Source organism: Sciurus carolinensis, unplaced genomic scaffold (assembly GCF_902686445.1).
Source record: "Sciurus carolinensis unplaced genomic scaffold, mSciCar1.2, whole genome shotgun sequence".
Taxonomy (NCBI): domain Eukaryota; kingdom Metazoa; phylum Chordata; class Mammalia; order Rodentia; family Sciuridae; genus Sciurus; species Sciurus carolinensis.
The window spans coordinates 1,063,896-1,075,399 of NW_025920156.1; the positions used below are offsets into that span (position 1 = coordinate 1,063,896).

Genomic DNA, 11,504 nt, shown 5'->3' on the forward strand with positions numbered 1-11,504 from the left:
GAGACCTCATACCAGGAGATCACAGAGTCAGCAAGGGCAGGAGCTCTCACTGTGAATACCCAGTGGACAGTCCACTCATGGGCTTTGGTTAGTGGATGCTTCTATTCAAGTGGAGGGATGGGGATTATTTTTTCTTTCTAAAACAAGGAATCAAGTGGAAATGTTGGATTGAAGTGGTCAAACATGAACAGGTCTTATACTGTGGAACCAGCAGGAGGCCTACTATTATCCCCAGAACAGCTAAGCAACGAAGACACAATTTAAAAAGTGGAGAATCTTGATACCAAAATTGAAAGAAAGCAGGCCAAACATAAATAATACCAGATTTTATTAGCACATGAGCTGGGTTATTCTGGCTTCAATACCAAGGGAAAGGACTGTGCAGGCAGGGTACAAGTCCCTCCCAGCCTGCCCTGCTGAAGCCCTCAGTCAGACGCTGGGTGATGCCCACACTGTGTTCTCAGCAGCTGTCCACTCCACTGTTCCCAGAGGAAGTGCAGGAAGTGCAGGAAGACAGGGTCCCTGATCCCAAAGCTGCCACCGCCTTCGGATGTCACGCAGCCAGGAACCCTCCTTCCCAGCAGTTCTCCTTCTGTCCCAACAGACACATGTGGGACAGCAGACAGCTCTCTGACAGCCCTGGGGTAGGGCATGGGCAGAGGGATTCCTGTATTTGACCTGATGGAGAAGAAATATTTTCCATTACTCCAATAGCACACAACCATTCATTTTTAAAATTAAGGCATGAAATGGTTTTGAAAATGGTTCCTTTCCCCCTAACACCATTCAACCAAAACTGGCCAAAGAACCACAGGATAATGAGCAACCATGGATACTCAACCAAACACTGGCTTTCTTCAAGTAATGCACAGATGTTGTTGTATTTATGAACAGTGAGTCACACTATAAAAGGAAGCAATAACCATCTCAATAGATGGTTAGACATACAAGCAATGTGAACATGCACGGGAGCAAACCACCCCAAAGATGCCATAACATGTAAAAAATTGACTCCATTGACACAACAGTGGAAATGTCAGAAAAAGAATTCAGAAAGTCCATGGTTAAATTGTTCAGCAGGCTAAAAGAAGACGTCAGGAGTGAAATTAGAAAACAGAAAGTGAAAGTGAAAGATAATATCAATAAAGAGATAGATTCTGAAGAAAAGGAAATCCTAGAAATGAAAGACTCAATAAACCAAATTAAATAGAAAGCATCACCAACTTTGAAGATAGATTTTCAGGTCTTGAAGATAAAATACATAATCTTGAAAACAATGTTAACCATAAAAAAATGATAAGACCAGAATATTCAAGATATATGGGATAACATCAAGAGTCCAAATTTAAGAATCACTGTGGTAGATCAAGGATCCAAAATGTAAACTAAAGGAATGTATCATCCTTTCAATGAAATAATACTTGAAATTTTTCTAAATCTTAGAAATGAGATGGAAATTCAAATACAAGATGTATGTAGAATTCAAATTCACAGACTCAAAGACAATCTCATTTGAGATACAGTATAATGTAAATGTCTAACATGCAGAATAAGAATATAATTCTAAAAGCTTCAAGGAAAAAACAGCAGGTCACATTGAGGGAAACCAATTTGGATTTCAACTGATTTCTCATTCCAGACCCTAGAAACAAGGAGGGATTGAAATAATAAATACCACACTCTGAAAGAAAATGGGTGCCAACTAAGATTATTATGTCCAGCAAAATGATCCTCATGATTGAAGATGGAATAAAAACCATCCATGATAAGCAGAAACTAAAATAATTAATAATCATAAAGCCTGTACTATGAAATAGTCAATGAAATATTTCATGAAGAAGAAATGAAAAATAAAAATGAAAACCAGTATAGGATGAATTACACTAGAATAGTCAATTAAAAGACAATCAAATCTGAATGAACCCTAGAGATAAGTCAAAAAGACAGGAAATAAAAACCATCTCTCTATAATAATATTGAATGTAAAAGTTCTAAACTCTTCAATCTTAAGACAGATTGGTTGATTGGATTGAAAAGAAGACTCAACAATACTGTGTTTGCAAGAGACTAACCTTACAAAGACAGAGACTGAAGGTGAAAGGAGTTGAAAACATATGCCATACAAACAGTACTAGAAAAACAAAGAGGGTTCTTACTCTTGTATTAGACAAAGTAGATGTCAAGTCAAGGTTAATCAGAGGAAACAAAGAAAGTCACTGCATACTGGTTATAAGAATCATCCAACAAAATATAATGATTGCAAATATTTATGCCCCAGACAATGGTGGATCTACATACATAAAATAAACCCTTCTCAATATTAAAAATCAAATAGAACATGATAGAACAACTCCAGGTGATCTCAACACACATTTGTCCTCAAAAGATAGATCATCCAGATATAAACTAAGTAAAGATTTTTCAGAACTAAAAAATACTATTAATTAAATGGACCTAACAGATATCTATAGAATATTTCATCTATCCATGAATGGTTTCACTTTCTTCTCAACATCTCATGGAATGTTCTCTAAAATAGATCACAGTTTAGGGCAAAAAGCAAATATTAGAAACTATAAAAAATAGAGTCAATTCCTTTCATCCTATCAGATCATAATTGAATGAATTAGAAAACAAGATAAAAAACAGAATTCGATCTAACACCTAGTATTTAAATAATACACTATTGAATGATGAATTAATAACAGAAGAAATCAGGGGAGAAATTTAAAAATTCTCATAAACAAATGAGAACAGTGATACAGCATATAGATATCTCTGGGACAGTGAAGGCAGTTCTAAAAGGAAAGTTTAGTGTATTAAAAAAATAGAAAGATAGCAAATAAATAATCTAACATTGCACCTCAAGCCTCCAGAAGAACAACAAATTAACACCAAAATCAGTCAAAAACAGAAAAAATTAAAATCAGAGCCAAGATCAATGAAAGTGAGAGAAAAAAATAAAATGACTCGATGAAACAGAGAGTTTTTTGAGAGGATAAACAAGATTGTTTAACCTTTAGCCAAACTAACCAAAAGAAAGAGATTACCCAAATTAACAAAATTAAAGATGAAAAGAAAATATCACCACAGACACAACTGAAATCCAGAGGACAATTATTAACTATTTTGAAAATTTATACTCCAACAAGCTAGAAAATCTTGAAGATTGACAAATTCCTGGAGACACGGGATGTACAAAAATTGAACCAAGAGAACATAGAAAACTTAAACAGATTAATATCAAGTAATGAATTGAAGCAGCTACCAGACCTTAAAAGAAGAACTAACATCAATTCTCCTCAACTTACTTCAAGAGATAAATAAGGAAGAAACACTATCAAATTTATTTTATGAAACCAGTATAACCCTGATATTAAAATCAGACAGACACATCAAGGAAAGAAAACTTTAGGCCACTATCTTCAAGAACAAAGATGCAAAAATACTTTTTTAAAATTTGTTTTACTGGATCTGAGTAATTCTTCAAATTTGAACCAGAAGGAAAAGCAAGAGAAGAGACATCAGGAAAACACATTCATCCCCTGCCTGCTAAGTAGTTGAGGGATATGTGTTAGCATCTTCCCTGGGGCCAAGATAACTGGGAACTATTTTCTAAAATTGGTGATATTGTTATGGGGCACAACTTAAGAACAGACCGATCACCACTGTGAAGTTCAAATTTGAGAGTCTTTACTAACCTGGCTGGCTGATTGTCTTACACAATGCCCCATAAAATGGCTATTGGGAGAACAGCCCCAACCAAAGGGTTGTAGGGGTTCTTATACCAAAAATCACATCAACCATAAATGTCTGTTTTCTATGATTTGAAATTACAAACTAACATCATGAGATCATCAACAGAGGGAGAAGTGGGTCAAAATGACCCTTACTAGGTACAAACTAAAGAATGATTACTAACATCCACACAATCACTGTTCACATGGTACACTGTTTAGGAGCAATAGGAGTCAAAAGAGAGCAATTTTTCTTTACATAGGAATTGTCATTCTGTATTGTTAAACATGTCACACTAAGGAACAGATGGTGGGTACAGAGGTGGGGTGTTCCCATGGGAGAAGTTAATTTCCTACATAACATGGAGTCTCAGAGCAAAATGGATTCTGTTTAGTCATTTCCCTTATAATCTGGCCTATATCACTCTCATGGAGCCAGATCTGTCAGCCCATCACAGTAGCAGTGCCCTTTACCCTACCACTCAAGAATAATATTTCTATTCATAGTCACACTGGGAAGTTTTTTATCCAGTTAATATAGGTTTTCAGAAAATAATTTTATAGTAGTTCTTTTTAGTTATACATAACATTTGGTTATACATAACATACATTAGTTATACATAACACATAACAAATTATAAACCATGGAATATAATTTGCCGTAATTCAGTCCCCAGTACTTCCCCTTTTCCCTCCCATCTTCCCTCCTCCTATTTTGTTCCCTCTCCTGATTTTGCTATTTATTTATACTTGTTTTAAAACTAGTGTCTTAGGGATATTCAAGTGGGGTGTATTTCTACATGTACATATGAAAATTAGTTCAGACTCACTGCACTGTTCTTCCCTTAATCTGTCTCTCTTCCCTTCCCCTCAATCTCCTTCTACTTCAAGGACTTCCCCAATTTTGTTGAAATCTCCCTATCTTGTCTCTTCTTTCTAGTTATTTTGGACTAGCTTCCACATATCAGAGAAAACAGTTGATCTTTTCCTTTCTGGGTCTGGCTTATTTCACTTAGCATGATGGTCTCCAGTTCCTTCCAGGAAATGCCCTAAAGTCATTCTTTCTTATAGCTGAATAATATTCCATTGTGTATATAAACCATATTTCCTTTACCAGTTCCTCTCTTCATAGGCACCTGGGTTGGCTATTGTGATTGTGCTGCTACAAACATCGATGTGGCTGCATCCCTATAGTATGCTGACTTTAGGTCTTTTGAGTGCATACAAGGTCTGGAATGGCTGGGTCATGTGCTGGTTTCAATTCAATTTTTTCCTTTTTTCAAAAATTAGAGTTTTATAGTTAGTTGGGCTCATCCTGACAAAATCTTATAATTATGGAATTTGATTTCAATTCAAAATACCCATTTCTCCCTGTCTTTGCTCCCCTCTCCAATTCTGTTTCCTTGACTAGACTTCCTTTTGCTCACTATTTACTTATATTTAATTGGTTCTTTCTACATGTGCATAAATGTGAAGTTTCCTGTTGTGTATTATATATGCACATAACACGATTTTTTAGGAATTTATTCTGTATTGCCTCCCCTGTCCTATTGCTCCATCCAGTCTCTTGATTGCCTTCTTCTGCATTACTGAACTTGCCTTTATCTTTATGTTATCCTATCTTTCCCTCTCCCTTTCTTTTATTTTACTCTAGCTTCTGCATGTAAGAGAAAACATTTGACTTTTGAAATTCTGATTTGGCTTATTTAATTTATCATGATATTCCATTTCCATTCATTTGCTGGCAAATGTCATAATTTGATTCTTTTTTTATGACTGAGTAGAACTTATGAATGTTGATCTTGTATCCTGGTACTTTGCTGAACTCATTTATAAGCTCCCAAAATCTTCTGGTGGAATTTTTTGAGCCTTCTAAATATCAGATCATATCCTTGATCCTTGGCAAATGGTTTGACTTTTTTTTCCTAGTTATATCCTTTGGCTTTCCTTTTCTTACTGTGCACTCTGGCTAGTGTTTCAAGGACTATATTGGATAAGAGTGATGAGAGTGGACAGCCTTGACTTCTTCTTGATTTTAGAGAAAATGCTTGTAGTTTTTCTCCATTTAGTATGATGTGTACTTTAGGTTTGTCATAAAGGGCCTTCATGATGTTGAGGTAAGTTCCTCTGATCCCAAATTCCCCAGAGTTTCTAACATGAATCAGTGTTGGGTTTTATCAAAGGTTTTCCTACAACTATTGAGATGATCAGATGAGCTTTGTCCTTAATTATGTTTAAGTGTGAACTACATTTAATGATTTACATATGCTGAAAAAAAAACTTGCATTCCTGAAATGAAATCCTTCTCCCTCTTTGTTTTTGCATGTACCTTTTTTGTGTAATTATCTTACATTTTCTGGGACTTCTCTGTCTTTGATATATTAGGTCCCCAAATGGTGGGAACTAAGTTCCCTCTCTGAGTGTTCCTCCTTGGGTTCTTTCATAATTTATGTTTTATTTGTTCTAATTAGTTGTACATGACAGTAGAATTCAATTATACATTTAATAGATCATACATGAATGGAGTGCAATCTCTCATTTTTCAGATTATACATATTGTAGGATCACATCAGTCGTGCAGTCATGTATGTACATGAGATAATAATGTCTGTCTCGCTCTACTATCATCCCTACCCCAATAACTCTTCCCCTCTCTCCACTACCCTCTACCCAATATGAGGTAACTCTATTCTATTTTTTTTTCATTTTGATATGCTGGATTTTATTACTTTTAAAAATTGTACATATGCATGAGTTAATAAACATAAGGGAATTGTAGGGTGTTAAAAAAGAAATACAAAAGAAATCTGAAAAATGAAACAAACAAAATCCCATCCTGTGAATTGAAATAAAAGGTATTTCACTTACTACAAAAGTGTTATTTCAACATATGAAGAAGTCTTTTGATTAGGATATGGCAGACGACTTTCCTTCAATTATTCATTGACAGGTCAGACTCAGTCTCCCTGAACAGAAGAAGAATCATGACAAGACCTGGATGGCCACAGATGTGTGAATGTGGGAAAATGTCCGTGAGGTATCACCATAAATAAATGATTATTAGCTGTTTGACAAAGTCTGCAGTGGATGTCACCATTTCACTATCAATAGGGAGACCCAAATCCATCTTTTTCCCTCGGATGACTTCAGTGAGAGTTCTTCACATTTCATAAAGCAGAACTCAGAGTTATAAAAGTGGTTTTTTGCTGTCCTGTTTTTCCTCAGCTTCTTCTTCAGATTCAGGAGGGGAATAAAGAAAAACATCAGAAAGACTGGCAGGTATGAGGGCTGCCCTCTCTGACACATTCTGAACTATCAGGAGTTTGTTTTCTTCTACTGCTTCTTGAGGTAACACTTTGAAATCCAGAAACAATGTCTCAGTCCAGGCGAGGATGAATGAAATGGTGGGCAGCACACAGCCAAATGTCCCCCTGGGAGAAGAGCTTTGAAAGGATCACTTTTGCTAGTTGAAAGGCACTGGTCACTGCTGTTTTCAATGCTATTGTCCACCAATGGCGCAGTTTGCATACAGCATATGAGTATCAACACTGTAAATCTAAAACTGCCAAAAGAAATATATCAAAATAAGATAAGTTGTACTGCATCACTTCCTTCTCTAACGTGTTCTCAATGCCTCCTTCACATTTAGCTGTATTATACACAGTAACGTTAGAAATAATAGGTCAAAGGTGACAAACAAACAGAAAGTCCTCCTGACATCCGATATGCCTTTCTTTTCCCTCCCTTCATAGGACTCGATCCTGACCATGGGTTGCATGGGGCTGATGGAGTGGACATCATGCAGAGAAGCCTGGGACTTCTTATTCCCACTGAGCAAATTTTCCCTGTTGTTTGGCAGGTGATTCATCCTGGAGGAGGGTTCAAGGAGCCTTTTCCCAACTTCACCATCACTAAAGAGAAGAGACCTCATCTAATGGTTCTGGGCTGGCCACCCCAGACTGGCCTGGAGACTGTGGCTCAGTGGTGGCACCCTCCAGGGTTCGCTGGGGCAGTGGGACAAGGAGGCAGGCAAAGCGCAGCTCACCACCCACAGCCAGATCCCAAGGACATCCTCGAGTACCCCTAATTTATTATTAATTAGTACTTTCTACTACATAAAGGGGAAAATCCTGTGGTACATTTACACATGCATGTAACATGATTTTGTTAAATTCTTTCCATAATTCCTTGTCTTACTCTTCCTTCATCCCTCCCTATCTCCTTCTTATATTCCACTTATCTTCTCTATATATTTATGATTTCCAGTATGCCTCACTGCCCTTTTTCCCTTGTTTTGCTCTAGTTTCTACATCTGAGGGATAACATTCAATCCTCGATTTTCTGAGACTGGCTTATTTCACTTAGAATCATGTTCTCCGTTTTCATCCATTTACTGGCAAACATAATAATTCCATACTTTATTGCTGAGTAATATGCCAAATGTGTTTATATACCACATTTCCTTAATCCATTCATCATTGAATAGTCAATTCTGTAATTTAGTTATTGTGTTCATTGAAACATTGAAGTGTCTGTATAGCTATAGTATGCTGATTTTAATTCCTTTGGATAAATACCAAGGAGTGGAATAGCTGGGTCATTTGCAGTTCCACTTCTGGTTTTTGTTTTTGTTTTTGTTTTGCTTTTTGGGGAATGAAATGGCAATTACCTAATAATCATTCATGTTATAAAATTTAGGCAACCAAATTTAATAGACTAGAACTCTGAGAATGACAGGTCAAGGTAAATAAAAAAATTTGGAAAATTTAGAGCTCTGGAAAATGGAGAAACTAAAGAAGTGCATAAAAGAATAAATACCTTAATTAAAATCTGAAATATAAGGAGACATAGAATTTAATATTTGGTACATATGAAGAGATAATGTAAGGTGAAGAACAGAAATGAAGATATAAAGATATAATTAAATCAAAGAATACAGATTTTTAAAAAGTCAAATGATGCAACAAAATACTAATTATAGCCTGTGACGGAAACAGGTTGACAATTTAACTTTGTGATACAGCTAACTCAAGCACAAATAAATGTCAAGAAAGAAGGTGAGCATAATTTTCAGGCTAGAAGACAGGAGAAATGTGACCATCATGGAACGCTGTTAGAAAAGCTAACAGGGTGGGAATTGATGGATCAAATTACACTGTACAGTTTCCTGGGAATAATATTCTGTCCTTAGGTCCCTTAAGCCCTGGTCAGGCACTGCTGCTGCTGACTCTTCTTCCATCCTGCTCTGTCTTACCAAGGGCTCCAGCACCATCTCAATCCCCATAGTACCTGCACATGATCCCTCTCACCTTGTGCTTTTGCTCCATCTGTTCCTCCTGTCTTCAAAACTCACACATCCTGGAGTGAACTATTTTTATACTGGGTGCATGAGTTTCCGCAACTGAAACTGCGTTTGTGTGTCTTTTTTCTTTTTCTTTACATTTCATGAAGGTGCCCCACATTTCTATCTTCAGAGTCTGAAATAAAATAATTAGTTTTACTCCTGTGTATATACATTCTACACAACTTTCTATTCATCCCTGTACAGGCAGGTTTAAAGTGATTTTCTTCCAGTATTTCCCTCAGTTCTAGGAGCCACTTTCTGGACTAAAGTGAAAAAGTGCTATCCAAAAATTTATAGCATTTATTTCTCAATTGCATTAGGAAGAAGTCTAATGAAAGGAAATATAATTTTAAAATTAAAATTAGCCTTGTTCAACCACTGTGTCTCTGCAGAAAGTGACTTTGTGTAGGTGGCCTGGGCCCAAAGCAAGGAAAAGACCTGAATCATGGCACTCTTCTCTTTGCTCAGACAAGTGAGCCCTCAGGAAGACCTCAGGAACGATACAGAAAATCTCCCCCTTCTCCCTCCCATTTTCTTTCAGTCACATCTTTTGCTCTCTTTCTCCCTCTCCTCTCCCCTCCTTTGTCACTGACTAGAAATCCTCTCTTCTGCCTTTGTAGAAGGCAGTTCCTGGTTACCTTAGACCCAGAGAAGGTGCTAACACATACCCCTTGACTCATTTTGTGTGAGGTATGAATGAATTTTCCTGGTGTTTCACCTTTTAATTTTTGATCTTTGGAGGATTACTCAGATCAGGTAAGTTGGTCTCTGGAGTTAAACTCAAAAAGAAAGTTAGTTGAATGAAATCTGTACTTTCAGAAACAACACGTTTTATGAGAAGAGGCTATCTGTTCACCAGATTACTGTCCTGAGCAGTGCTCGGCACATCAGTGTTGTTATGAGAACAGCTGTCACCAAGGCCTCAGCAGTGTATTGTGACCTATTGATGACATCAGCACAGTCCAGGGGCCCATGCAGTGTTCACAGTACTGCACATTGCTAAAGCCCATCATCTAAGTGATACCTTTTATACAGTGGCAATTCTGTCATTAACTCGAACTTTCATACATTGTAGTTGATACCAAAATTAGATGATACCTATTTAAAAGAGGAAATTCTTCTCTTTAAGGAATACCCCTCTACTCAAGCTCCCCAATAGTGAGGATAGGGTAGTATGAGACAGGGCATGGCTTACAACCATGCTCGACTCATAGAAAAAGTCAGAGCTAAATCTCAGTAGTTTACATGATATTGAAAGCCCGGTGAGAGGCAGACTGGAACGTAGGTGTGGGCTGGAGAACATCTCCTCCATCTGTACACTCCAAGCAGGTGTTGAATTTCCCCTGCTGTTGGCAACAGTCTCCTGTATCATCACAGACAAACTTGTCTCCTCTGCTCCTCTTCCTCATCACCTCCACCTTGGTAGGGAAATGATAACCCTGCCTAGCCTTTCTCAGGAATTCAGTTCTTGTCAAGCCTAAAGATCTCCTTCTCCTGGATTCTGTCCCAAGTTCCAGTCCATTTTCTGGAAACACGTAGGTTCTGCACAGAGTGTGAGCTGTGAATCAGGTTTATTTTACTTCCCACCCAATGTAGAAAGCACCTCATCTTTTAAGTTGAAAGTGTGTTTACTCTAAATCTCATGTATTACCACGATGGAGCCCCTCACTCTCCATCACTCCTATCAGCCCAGTAGTCTAGTTGTTCTCTTATTCAGCACTGTTGGAAGATTTGTATGAATTACGAGTTTATTTGAGCCATTATAAGGTCTGGAATTTGCTTCTCTGGGAACCCCTGGGTGAAATTCCCCACTTTGAGAAAGCCCAGATCATGCTGGCGCCCTGCCTTAGCTCACAGCCCTAAATTTAAACACAGGTGCCTGGAGATGGCATAACCTGCTCAGTCCTAATTAATTTGTTTCCCCATTTTCATCTTGTTTTCCTGAAGAAGCTCCTCACTGAGTCCCTCTGGTGTGTTTCACTATAAATCAAGTATTCTCGGCATTTCCCTTTTTTGGGGTCAGACCCCTCAGGTCCCTGCTTTGACAAAGGTATTTCTCGTCTTTTTTGTTTATTTAATACTACATTTCAGAGCTTTTATTTCCAGCCAGCCCACACCTCTGAGGGTTACTGATTCCCTCCCTACACAGGCCATGTCCGAGAACCACCACAGAATAAAAGGCACCTTTTCCAAGAGGTTTTCAGCATTTGACTATTTAAGTCACCAAAATAAAAATAAATGCTATCTTTTATGTATCAAATTGGTAAAAGAGGTTCAAAGTATACCAAATGCTTATGTGGATATAGGGTAATGAGGTGTTTTCAGGAACTAAAATGAAGTATTGATTTGTGTATCTCTATTTAAGAACAATTAAGTTGTGATTCATAAAATATGCACATAACCTACAACTTAACAGATTCATT

The 11,504-nt window shown here is 37.3% G+C and overlaps 1 pseudogene; it reads right to left on the reverse strand.

Moving 5' to 3' along the window:
* Positions 1 to 6,924: 6,924 nt before the first annotated feature.
* Positions 6,925 to 7,605, reverse strand: LOC124974603 (STARD3 N-terminal-like protein; annotated as a pseudogene).
* Positions 7,606 to 11,504: the final 3,899 nt, after the last annotated feature.